Source organism: Daphnia pulicaria, chromosome 4 (assembly GCF_021234035.1).
Source record: "Daphnia pulicaria isolate SC F1-1A chromosome 4, SC_F0-13Bv2, whole genome shotgun sequence".
In the NCBI taxonomy this organism is placed as follows: Eukaryota; Metazoa; Arthropoda; class Branchiopoda; order Diplostraca; family Daphniidae; genus Daphnia; species Daphnia pulicaria.
In genome coordinates, this window is record NC_060916.1 from 5,066,399 (window position 1) to 5,075,902 (window position 9,504).

The 9,504-nt window shown below is 41.5% G+C and overlaps 38 non-coding genes across 38 annotated transcripts; 13 read left to right on the forward strand and 25 right to left on the reverse strand.

Moving 5' to 3' along the window:
- The first annotated feature begins 25 nt into the window (after positions 1–25).
- Trnap-cgg lies at positions 26–97 on the forward strand. Its single transcript has one exon. It is a non-coding gene; the product is annotated as a tRNA-Pro (tRNA).
- A 308-nt stretch (positions 98–405) lies between these two features.
- Trnar-ucg lies at positions 406–478 on the reverse strand. Its single transcript has one exon. It is a non-coding gene; the product is annotated as a tRNA-Arg (tRNA).
- A 71-nt stretch (positions 479–549) lies between these two features.
- Positions 550–631, reverse strand: Trnal-aag. Its single transcript has one exon. It is a non-coding gene; the product is annotated as a tRNA-Leu (tRNA).
- A 70-nt stretch (positions 632–701) lies between these two features.
- Positions 702–773, reverse strand: Trnap-ugg. Its single transcript has one exon. It is a non-coding gene; the product is annotated as a tRNA-Pro (tRNA).
- A 236-nt stretch (positions 774–1,009) lies between these two features.
- Positions 1,010–1,105, reverse strand: Trnay-gua. The gene is made up of 2 exons: positions 1,069–1,105; positions 1,010–1,045 (listed from the first exon to the last, which is right to left on the reverse strand). It is a non-coding gene; the product is annotated as a tRNA-Tyr (tRNA).
- Positions 1,106–1,276: 171 nt separating this feature from the next.
- Trnaq-uug lies at positions 1,277–1,348 on the forward strand. Its single transcript has one exon. It is a non-coding gene; the product is annotated as a tRNA-Gln (tRNA).
- A 100-nt stretch (positions 1,349–1,448) lies between these two features.
- On the forward strand, positions 1,449–1,520 carry Trnap-cgg. The gene has a single exon. It is a non-coding gene; the product is annotated as a tRNA-Pro (tRNA).
- A 308-nt stretch (positions 1,521–1,828) lies between these two features.
- Trnar-ucg lies at positions 1,829–1,901 on the reverse strand. The gene has a single exon. It is a non-coding gene; the product is annotated as a tRNA-Arg (tRNA).
- A 71-nt stretch (positions 1,902–1,972) lies between these two features.
- On the reverse strand, positions 1,973–2,054 carry Trnal-aag. The gene has a single exon. It is a non-coding gene; the product is annotated as a tRNA-Leu (tRNA).
- Positions 2,055–2,124: 70 nt separating this feature from the next.
- Positions 2,125–2,196, reverse strand: Trnap-ugg. Its single transcript has one exon. It is a non-coding gene; the product is annotated as a tRNA-Pro (tRNA).
- A 236-nt stretch (positions 2,197–2,432) lies between these two features.
- Trnay-gua lies at positions 2,433–2,528 on the reverse strand. The gene is made up of 2 exons: positions 2,492–2,528; positions 2,433–2,468 (listed from the first exon to the last, which is right to left on the reverse strand). It is a non-coding gene; the product is annotated as a tRNA-Tyr (tRNA).
- A 171-nt stretch (positions 2,529–2,699) lies between these two features.
- Trnaq-uug lies at positions 2,700–2,771 on the forward strand. Its single transcript has one exon. It is a non-coding gene; the product is annotated as a tRNA-Gln (tRNA).
- A 100-nt stretch (positions 2,772–2,871) lies between these two features.
- Trnap-cgg lies at positions 2,872–2,943 on the forward strand. Its single transcript has one exon. It is a non-coding gene; the product is annotated as a tRNA-Pro (tRNA).
- A 308-nt stretch (positions 2,944–3,251) lies between these two features.
- On the reverse strand, positions 3,252–3,324 carry Trnar-ucg. The gene has a single exon. It is a non-coding gene; the product is annotated as a tRNA-Arg (tRNA).
- Positions 3,325–3,395: 71 nt separating this feature from the next.
- Trnal-aag lies at positions 3,396–3,477 on the reverse strand. Its single transcript has one exon. It is a non-coding gene; the product is annotated as a tRNA-Leu (tRNA).
- A 70-nt stretch (positions 3,478–3,547) lies between these two features.
- Positions 3,548–3,619, reverse strand: Trnap-ugg. Its single transcript has one exon. It is a non-coding gene; the product is annotated as a tRNA-Pro (tRNA).
- A 447-nt stretch (positions 3,620–4,066) lies between these two features.
- Positions 4,067–4,162, reverse strand: Trnay-gua. The gene is made up of 2 exons: positions 4,126–4,162; positions 4,067–4,102 (listed from the first exon to the last, which is right to left on the reverse strand). It is a non-coding gene; the product is annotated as a tRNA-Tyr (tRNA).
- Positions 4,163–4,333: 171 nt separating this feature from the next.
- Positions 4,334–4,405, forward strand: Trnaq-uug. Its single transcript has one exon. It is a non-coding gene; the product is annotated as a tRNA-Gln (tRNA).
- Positions 4,406–4,505: 100 nt separating this feature from the next.
- Positions 4,506–4,577, forward strand: Trnap-cgg. The gene has a single exon. It is a non-coding gene; the product is annotated as a tRNA-Pro (tRNA).
- A 308-nt stretch (positions 4,578–4,885) lies between these two features.
- Trnar-ucg lies at positions 4,886–4,958 on the reverse strand. Its single transcript has one exon. It is a non-coding gene; the product is annotated as a tRNA-Arg (tRNA).
- A 71-nt stretch (positions 4,959–5,029) lies between these two features.
- On the reverse strand, positions 5,030–5,111 carry Trnal-aag. The gene has a single exon. It is a non-coding gene; the product is annotated as a tRNA-Leu (tRNA).
- Positions 5,112–5,181: 70 nt separating this feature from the next.
- On the reverse strand, positions 5,182–5,253 carry Trnap-ugg. Its single transcript has one exon. It is a non-coding gene; the product is annotated as a tRNA-Pro (tRNA).
- A 236-nt stretch (positions 5,254–5,489) lies between these two features.
- On the reverse strand, positions 5,490–5,585 carry Trnay-gua. Its single transcript has 2 exons — positions 5,549–5,585; positions 5,490–5,525 (listed from the first exon to the last, which is right to left on the reverse strand). It is a non-coding gene; the product is annotated as a tRNA-Tyr (tRNA).
- A 171-nt stretch (positions 5,586–5,756) lies between these two features.
- Trnaq-uug lies at positions 5,757–5,828 on the forward strand. Its single transcript has one exon. It is a non-coding gene; the product is annotated as a tRNA-Gln (tRNA).
- Positions 5,829–5,928: 100 nt separating this feature from the next.
- Positions 5,929–6,000, forward strand: Trnap-cgg. Its single transcript has one exon. It is a non-coding gene; the product is annotated as a tRNA-Pro (tRNA).
- Positions 6,001–6,308: 308 nt separating this feature from the next.
- Positions 6,309–6,381, reverse strand: Trnar-ucg. The gene has a single exon. It is a non-coding gene; the product is annotated as a tRNA-Arg (tRNA).
- A 71-nt stretch (positions 6,382–6,452) lies between these two features.
- Positions 6,453–6,534, reverse strand: Trnal-aag. The gene has a single exon. It is a non-coding gene; the product is annotated as a tRNA-Leu (tRNA).
- Positions 6,535–6,604: 70 nt separating this feature from the next.
- Trnap-ugg lies at positions 6,605–6,676 on the reverse strand. The gene has a single exon. It is a non-coding gene; the product is annotated as a tRNA-Pro (tRNA).
- A 236-nt stretch (positions 6,677–6,912) lies between these two features.
- Positions 6,913–7,008, reverse strand: Trnay-gua. Its single transcript has 2 exons — positions 6,972–7,008; positions 6,913–6,948 (listed from the first exon to the last, which is right to left on the reverse strand). It is a non-coding gene; the product is annotated as a tRNA-Tyr (tRNA).
- Positions 7,009–7,179: 171 nt separating this feature from the next.
- Trnaq-uug lies at positions 7,180–7,251 on the forward strand. The gene has a single exon. It is a non-coding gene; the product is annotated as a tRNA-Gln (tRNA).
- Positions 7,252–7,351: 100 nt separating this feature from the next.
- Positions 7,352–7,423, forward strand: Trnap-cgg. Its single transcript has one exon. It is a non-coding gene; the product is annotated as a tRNA-Pro (tRNA).
- Positions 7,424–7,731: 308 nt separating this feature from the next.
- On the reverse strand, positions 7,732–7,804 carry Trnar-ucg. The gene has a single exon. It is a non-coding gene; the product is annotated as a tRNA-Arg (tRNA).
- A 71-nt stretch (positions 7,805–7,875) lies between these two features.
- On the reverse strand, positions 7,876–7,957 carry Trnal-aag. The gene has a single exon. It is a non-coding gene; the product is annotated as a tRNA-Leu (tRNA).
- Positions 7,958–8,027: 70 nt separating this feature from the next.
- Positions 8,028–8,099, reverse strand: Trnap-ugg. Its single transcript has one exon. It is a non-coding gene; the product is annotated as a tRNA-Pro (tRNA).
- A 447-nt stretch (positions 8,100–8,546) lies between these two features.
- On the reverse strand, positions 8,547–8,642 carry Trnay-gua. The gene is made up of 2 exons: positions 8,606–8,642; positions 8,547–8,582 (listed from the first exon to the last, which is right to left on the reverse strand). It is a non-coding gene; the product is annotated as a tRNA-Tyr (tRNA).
- A 171-nt stretch (positions 8,643–8,813) lies between these two features.
- Positions 8,814–8,885, forward strand: Trnaq-uug. The gene has a single exon. It is a non-coding gene; the product is annotated as a tRNA-Gln (tRNA).
- A 100-nt stretch (positions 8,886–8,985) lies between these two features.
- On the forward strand, positions 8,986–9,057 carry Trnap-cgg. Its single transcript has one exon. It is a non-coding gene; the product is annotated as a tRNA-Pro (tRNA).
- Positions 9,058–9,365: 308 nt separating this feature from the next.
- On the reverse strand, positions 9,366–9,438 carry Trnar-ucg. The gene has a single exon. It is a non-coding gene; the product is annotated as a tRNA-Arg (tRNA).
- Between the last annotated feature and the right edge of the window lie 66 nt (positions 9,439–9,504).

Genomic DNA, 9,504 nt, shown 5'->3' on the forward strand with positions numbered 1-9,504 from the left:
TCGAATCAATAATGAAAGATAATAGGGCTCATTGGTCTAGTAGTATGATACTTGCTTCGGGTGTAAGTGATCCCGGGTTCAATTCCCGGATGGGCCCCAATTGTTTTACTTTTGGCACCGATCCCTGCCATTAGACACATCATGTGTTCTAAGGTACAGTCACGAGTCCCAAATGTTTTTTCCTAAGGAAATACCACAGCTTAATTTGGTATAGGGAATAGAGATCGTACGATAGGGATTCATTGATTCCACTCCTTAGACCAATTTTTTGGGCGGGAACCTCGGATGTTCTCTTTGATGTGTACTTTGGCTTACAACCAGGAGCAATTGCAAATGGATTGCTAATTCTTTGTTTGTAAATTTTCGCGCGCGCATTTCGAAATAGCCAAAATAACCGTTTGCGAGTGATCGTAGCAGGACTCGAACCTGCAATCTTCGGATCCGAAGTCCGACGCCTTATCCATTAGGCCACACGACCATTAACGTTGCCCGTAAGTGCACAATCACCGATTCCTTGCTATGCTACAACAGTTTGAGCAAAATTGACGTTGGCAGCGATGGGATTCGAACCCATGCCCCCGAAGAGACTGGTGCCTTAAACCAGCGCCTTGGACCGCTCGGCCACGCTACCACATTTGCAATGTTAACATTCATCTAAGTAATACAATAAGAGGTTTACCATCTCAGCTGAAATATTGTAGGGGCTCATCCGGGATTTGAACCCGGGGCCTCTTACACCCAAAGCAAGAATCATACCACTAGACCAATGAGCCACGCAACTTTTCTAACACCGTTTGTTGCCGGCTACAATTACTAACCATTAATTGTGTCCCATTTTTGAGCTATACATTTCATATTTACACGGTGATGTTGTCAACTTTCCGTTGTAGATATGCGTACCCCAATAGTACATGTTGGATTTTCCATTACTACACTCTATTTTGAATATACATGACTATCAGCTTTATCTATTTTCTGTTGCCCACTCAATGCGTAATCACAAGTGCTCTCCTTCGAGCCGGAGTTGAACCAGCGACCTATGGATTCCTTGCATTTTACATCGTGTCACTACAGTCCACCGCTCTACCAACTGAGCTATCGAAGGTTGTTTTATTTCCGTCGAACATCGCAATATAGTCCATTAACATGCACCAAAAGATCATGTTTTAAATCATCGAAATCACTGAGTTGAAGGAATCAGCACATGGCCCTAAATTCCACCAAATTTAACGACAAATTTACATTGTAGTAGCAGTGCTGGTGACATCCGTTGGAAGGTTCCATGGTGTAATGGTTATCACATCAGACTTTGACTCTGATAATCTGAGTTCGATTCTCAGTGGGACCTTTTTTAATCCAATTTCTATCAATCGTGTTTATTTTTATGCACGACATTTGGATTGTAATAATAATAAAATAGTTTTCGAATCAATAATGAAAGATAATAGGGCTCATTGGTCTAGTAGTATGATACTTGCTTCGGGTGTAAGTGATCCCGGGTTCAATTCCCGGATGGGCCCCAATTGTTTTACTTTTGGCACCGATCCCAGCCATTAGACACATCATGTGTTCTAAGGTACAGTCACGAGTCCCAAATGTTTTTTCCTAAGGAAATACCACAGCTTAATTTGGTATAGGGAATAGAGATCGTACGATAGGGATTCATTGATTCCACTCCTTAGACCAATTTTTTGGGCGGGAACCTCGGATGTTCTCTTTGATGTGTACTTTGGCTTACAACCAGGAGCAATTGCAAATGGATTGCTAATTCTTTGTTTGTAAATTTTCGCGCGCGCATTTCGAAATAGCCAAAATAACCGTTTGCGAGTGATCGTAGCAGGACTCGAACCTGCAATCTTCGGATCCGAAGTCCGACGCCTTATCCATTAGGCCACACGACCATTAACGTTGCCCGTAAGTGCACAATCACCGATTCCTTGCTATGCTACAACAGTTTGAGCAAAATTGACGTTGGCAGCGATGGGATTCGAACCCATGCCCCCGAAGATACTGGTTCCTTAAACCAGCGCCTTGGACCGCTCGGCCACGCTACCACATTTGCAATGTTAACATTCATCTAAGTAATACAATAAGAGGTTTACCATCTCAGCTGAAATATTGTAGGGGCTCATCCGGGATTTGAACCCGGGGCCTCTTACACCCAAAGCAAGAATCATACCACTAGACCAATGAGCCACGCAACTATTCTAACACCGTTTGTTGCCAGCTACAATTACTAACCATTAATTGTGTCCCATTTTTGAGCTATACATTTCATATTTACACGGTGATGTTGTCAACTTTCCGTTGTAGATATGCGTACCCCAATAGTACATGTTGGATTTTCCATTACTACACTCTATTTTGAATATACATGACTATCAGCTTTATCTATTTTCTGTTGCCCACTCAATGCGTAATCACAAGTGCTCTCCTTCGAGCCGGAGTTGAACCAGCGACCTATGGATTCCTTGCATTTTACATCGTGTCACTACAGTCCACCGCTCTACCAACTGAGCTATCGAAGGTTGTTTTATTTCCGTCGAACATCGCAATATAGTCCATTAACATGCACCAAAATATCATGTTTTAAATCATCGAAATCACTGAGTTGAAGGAATCAGCACATGGCCCTAAATTCCACCAAATTTAACGACAAATTTACATTGTAGTAGCAGTGCTGGTGACATCCGTTGGAAGGTTCCATGGTGTAATGGTTATCACATCAGACTTTGACTCTGATAATCTGAGTCCGATTCTCAGTGGGACCTTTTTTAATCCAATTTCTATCAATCGTGTTTATTTTTATGCACGACATTTGGATTGTAATACTAATAAAATAATTTTCGAATCAATAATGAAAGATAATAGGGCTCATTGGTCTAGTAGTATGATACTTGCTTCGGGTGTAAGTGATCCCGGGTTCAATTCCCGGATGGGCCCCAATTGTTTTACTTTTGGCACCGATCCCTGCCATTAGACACATCATGTGTTCTAAGGTACAGTCACGAGTCCCAAATGTTTTTTCCTAAGGAAATACCACAGCTTAATTTGGTATAGGGAATAGAGATCGTACGATAGGGATTCATTGATTCCACTCCTTAGACCAATTTTTTGGGCGGGAACCTCGGATGTTCTCTTTGATGTGTACTTTGGCTTACAACCAGGAGCAATTGCAAATGGATTGCTAATTCTTTGTTTGTAAATTTTCGCGCGCGCATTTCGAAATAGCCAAAATAACCGTTTGCGAGTGATCGTAGCAGGACTCGAACCTGCAATCTTCAGATCCGAAGTCCGACGCCTTATCCATTAGGCCACACGACCATTAACGTTGCCCGTAAGTGCACAATCACCGATTCCTTGCTATGCTACAACAGTTTGAGCAAAATTGACGTTGGCAGCGATGGGATTCGAACCCATGCCCCCGAAGAGACTGGTGCCTTAAACCAGCGCCTTGGACCGCTCGGCCACGCTACCACATTTGCAATGTTAACATTCATCTAAGTAATACAATAAGAGGTTTACCATCTCAGCTGAAATATTGTAGGGGCTCATCCGGGATTTGAACCCGGGGCCTCTTACACCCAAAGCAAGAATCATACCACTAGACCAATGAGCCACGCAACTTTTCTAACACCGTTTGTTGCCGGCTACAATTACTAACCATTAATTGTGTCCCATTTTTGAGCTATACATTTCATATTTACACGGTGATGTTGTCAACTTTCCGTTGTAGATATGCGTACCCCAATAGTACAGTATCGTCCAAAAAAATCCGAACAACATGGTCTCTTTTTTTATTTAAAAAAAATATTTCTGCATTTTTTTCTTAATTCTAATAAATGAACTTTGTAAAACAATTAATTCTACACATAATATGAAGTCTTGAAAGTTAAAAACAAAGAATCTACATTAAACTGGGCTTTTAAAAAAGGGGTGCGTTCGGATTTTTTTGGACGATACTGTACATGTTGGATTTTCCATTACTACACTCTATTTTGAATATACATGACTATCAGCTTTATCTATTTTCTGTTGCCCACTCAATGCGTAATCACAAGTGCTCTCCTTCGAGCCGGAGTTGAACCAGCGACCTATGGATTCCTTGCATTTTACATCGTGTCACTACAGTCCACCGCTCTACCAACTGAGCTATCGAAGGTTGTTTTATTTCCGTCGAACATCGCAATATAGTCCATTAACATGCACCAAAAGATCATGTTTTAAATCATCGAAATCACTGAGTTGAAGGAATCAGCACATGGCCCTAAATTCCACCAAATTTAACGACAAATTTACATTGTAGTAGCAGTGCTGGTGACATCCGTTGGAAGGTTCCATGGTGTAATGGTTATCACATCAGACTTTGACTCTGATAATCTGAGTTCGATTCTCAGTGGGACCTTTTTTAATCCAATTTCTATCAATCGTGTTTATTTTTATGCACGACATTTGGATTGTAATAATAATAAAATAGTTTTCGAATCAATAATGAAAGATAATAGGGCTCATTGGTCTAGTAGTATGATACTTGCTTCGGGTGTAAGTGATCCCGGGTTCAATTCCCGGATGGGCCCCAATTGTTTTACTTTTGGCACCGATCCCTGCCATTAGACACATCATGTGTTCTAAGGTACAGTCACGAGTCCCAAATGTTTTTTCCTAAGGAAATACCACAGCTTAATTTGGTATAGGGAATAGAGATCGTACGATAGGGATTCATTGATTCCACTCCTTAGACCAATTTTTTGGGCGGGAACCTCGGATGTTCTCTTTGATGTGTACTTTGGCTTACAACCAGGAGCAATTGCAAATGGATTGCTAATTCTTTGTTTGTAAATTTTCGCGCGCGCATTTCGAAATAGCCAAAATAACCGTTTGCGAGTGATCGTAGCAGGACTCGAACCTGCAATCTTCGGATCCGAAGTCCGACGCCTTATCCATTAGGCCACACGACCATTAACGTTGCCCGTAAGTGCACAATCACCGATTCCTTGCTATGCTACAACAGTTTGAGCAAAATTGACGTTGGCAGCGATGGGATTCGAACCCATGCCCCCGAAGAGACTGGTGCCTTAAACCAGCGCCTTGGACCGCTCGGCCACGCTACCACATTTGCAATGTTAACATTCATCTAAGTAATACAATAAGAGGTTTACCATCTCAGCTGAAATATTGTAGGGGCTCATCCGGGATTTGAACCCGGGGCCTCTTACACCCAAAGCAAGAATCATACCACTAGACCAATGAGCCACGCAACTTTTCTAACACCGTTTGTTGCCGGCTACAATTACTAACCATTAATTGTGTCCCATTTTTGAGCTATACATTTCATATTTACACGGTGATGTTGTCAACTTTCCGTTGTAGATATGCGTACCCCAATAGTACATGTTGGATTTTCCATTACTACACTCTATTTTGAATATACATGACTATCAGCTTTATCTATTTTCTGTTGCCCACTCAATGCGTAATCACAAGTGCTCTCCTTCGAGCCGGAGTTGAACCAGCGACCTATGGATTCCTTGCATTTTACATCGTGTCACTACAGTCCACCGCTCTACCAACTGAGCTATCGAAGGTTGTTTTATTTCCGTCGAACATCGCAATATAGTCCATTAACATGCACCAAAAGATCATGTTTTAAATCATCGAAATCACTGAGTTGAAGGAATCAGCACATGGCCCTAAATTCCACCAAATTTAACGACAAATTTACATTGTAGTAGCAGTGCTGGTGACATCCGTTGGAAGGTTCCATGGTGTAATGGTTATCACATCAGACTTTGACTCTGATAATCTGAGTTCGATTCTCAGTGGGACCTTTTTTAATCCAATTTCTATCAATCGTGTTTATTTTTATGCACGACATTTGGATTGTAATAATAATAAAATAGTTTTCGAATCAATAATGAAAGATAATAGGGCTCATTGGTCTAGTAGTATGATACTTGCTTCGGGTGTAAGTGATCCCGGGTTCAATTCCCGGATGGGCCCCAATTGTTTTACTTTTGGCACCGATCCCTGCCATTAGACACATCATGTGTTCTAAGGTACAGTCACGAGTCCCAAATGTTTTTTCCTAAGGAAATACCACAGCTTAATTTGGTATAGGGAATAGAGATCGTACGATAGGGATTCATTGATTCCACTCCTTAGACCAATTTTTTGGGCGGGAACCTCGGATGTTCTCTTTGATGTGTACTTTGGCTTACAACCAGGAGCAATTGCAAATGGATTGCTAATTCTTTGTTTGTAAATTTTCGCGCGCGCATTTCGAAATAGCCAAAATAACCGTTTGCGAGTGATCGTAGCAGGACTCGAACCTGCAATCTTCGGATCCGAAGTCCGACGCCTTATCCATTAGGCCACACGACCATTAACGTTGCCCGTAAGTGCACAATCACCGATTCCTTGCTATGCTACAACAGTTTGAGCAAAATTGACGTTGGCAGCGATGGGATTCGAACCCATGCCCCCGAAGAGACTGGTGCCTTAAACCAGCGCCTTGGACCGCTCGGCCACGCTACCACATTTGCAATGTTAACATTCATCTAAGTAATACAATAAGAGGTTTACCATCTCAGCTGAAATATTGTAGGGGCTCATCCGGGATTTGAACCCGGGGCCTCTTACACCCAAAGCAAGAATCATACCACTAGACCAATGAGCCACGCAACTTTTCTAACACCGTTTGTTGCCGGCTACAATTACTAACCATTAATTGTGTCCCATTTTTGAGCTATACATTTCATATTTACACGGTGATGTTGTCAACTTTCCGTTGTAGATATGCGTACCCCAATAGTACATGTTGGATTTTCCATTACTACACTCTATTTTGAATATACATGACTATCAGCTTTATCTATTTTCTGTTGCCCACTCAATGCGTAATCACAAGTGCTCTCCTTCGAGCCGGAGTTGAACCAGCGACCTATGGATTCCTTGCATTTTACATCGTGTCACTACAGTCCACCGCTCTACCAACTGAGCTATCGAAGGTTGTTTTATTTCCGTCGAACATCGCAATATATTCCATTAACATGCACCAAAAGATCATGTTTTAAATCATCGAAATCACTGAGTTGAAGGAATCAGCACATGGCCCTAAATTCCACCAAATTTAACGACAAATTTACATTGTAGTAGCAGTGCTGGTGACATCCGTTGGAAGGTTCCATGGTGTAATGGTTATCACATCAGACTTTGACTCTGATAATCTGAGTCCGATTCTCAGTGGGACCTTTTTTAATCCAATTTCTATCAATCGTGTTTATTTTTATGCACGACATTTGGATTGTAATACTAATAAAATAATTTTCGAATCAATAATGAAAGATAATAGGGCTCATTGGTCTAGTAGTATGATACTTGCTTCGGGTGTAAGTGATCCCGGGTTCAATTCCCGGATGGGCCCCAATTGTTTTACTTTTGGCACCGATCCCTGCCATTAGACACATCATGTGTTCTAAGGTACAGTCACGAGTCCCAAATGTTTTTTCCTAAGGAAATACCACAGCTTAATTTGGTATAGGGAATAGAGATCGTACGATAGGGATTCATTGATTCCACTCCTTAGACCAATTTTTTGGGCGGGAACCTCGGATGTTCTCTTTGATGTGTACTTTGGCTTACAACCAGGAGCAATTGCAAATGGATTGCTAATTCTTTGTTTGTAAATTTTCGCGCGCGCATTTCGAAATAGCCAAAATAACCGTTTGCGAGTGATCGTAGCAGGACTCGAACCTGCAATCTTCGGATCCGAAGTCCGACGCCTTATCCATTAGGCCACACGACCATTAACGTTGCCCGTAAGTGCACAATCACCAATTCCTTGCTATGCTACAACAGTTTGAGCAAAATTGACGTTGGCAGCGATGGGATTCGAACCCATGCCCCCGAAGAGACTGGTGCCTTAAACCAGCGCCTTGGACCGCTCGGCCACGCTACCACATTTGCAATGTTAACATTCATCTAAGTAATACAATAAGAGGTTTACCATCTCAGCTGAAATATTGTAGGGGCTCATCCGGGAGTTGAACCCGGGGCCTCTTACACCCAAAGCAAGAATCATACCACTAGACCAATGAGCCACGCAACTTTTCTAACACCGTTTGTTGCCGGCTACAATTACTAACCATTAATTGTGTCCCATTTTTGAGCTATACATTTCATATTTACACGGTGATGTTGTCAACTTTCCGTTGTAGATATGCGTACCCCAATAGTACAGTATCGTCCAAAAAAATCCGAACAACATGGTCTCTTTTTTTATTTAAAAAAAATATTTCTGCATTTTTTTCTTAATTCTAATAAATGAACTTTGTAAAACAATTAATTCTACACATAATATGAAGTCTTGAAAGTTAAAAACAAAGAATCTACATTAAACTGGGCTTTTAAAAAAGGGGTGCGTTCGGATTTTTTTGGACGATACTGTACATGTTGGATTTTCCATTACTACACTCTATTTTGAATATACATGACTATCAGCTTTATCTATTTTCTGTTGCCCACTCAATGCGTAATCACAAGTGCTCTCCTTCGAGCCGGAGTTGAACCAGCGACCTATGGATTCCTTGCATTTTACATCGTGTCACTACAGTCCACCGCTCTACCAACTGAGCTATCGAAGGTTGTTTTATTTCCGTCGAACATCGCAATATAGTCCATTAACATGCACCAAAAGATCATGTTTTAAATCATCGAAATCACTGAGTTGAAGGAATCAGCACATGGCCCTAAATTCCACCAAATTTAACGACAAATTTACATTGTAGTAGCAGTGCTGGTGACATCCGTTGGAAGGTTCCATGGTGGAATGGTTATCACATCAGACTTTGACTCTGATAATCTGAGTTCGATTCTCAGTGGGACCTTTTTTAATCCAATTTCTATCAATCGTGTTTATTTTTATGCACGACATTTGGATTGTAATAATAATAAAATAATTTTCGAATCAATAATGAAAGATAATAGGGCTCATTGGTCTAGTAGTATGATACTTGCTTCGGGTGTAAGTGATCCCGGGTTCAATTCCCGGATGGGCCCCAATTGTTTTACTTTTGGCACCGATCCCTGCCATTAGACACATCATGTGTTCTAAGGTACAGTCACGAGTCCCAAATGTTTTTTCCTAAGGAAATACCACAGCTTAATTTGGTATAGGGAATAGAGATCGTACGATAGGGATTCATTGATTCCACTCCTTAGACCAATTTTTTGGGCGGGAACCTCGGATGTTCTCTTTGATGTGTACTTTGGCTTACAACCAGGAGCAATTGCAAATGGATTGCTAATTCTTTGTTTGTAAATTTTCGCGCGCGCATTTCGAAATAGCCAAAATAACCGTTTGCGAGTGATCGTAGCAGGACTCGAACCTGCAATCTTCGGATCCGAAGTCCGACGCCTTATCCATTAGGCCACACGACCATTAACGTTGCCCGTAAGTGCACAATCACCGATTCCTTGCTATGCTACAACAGTTTGAGCAAAATT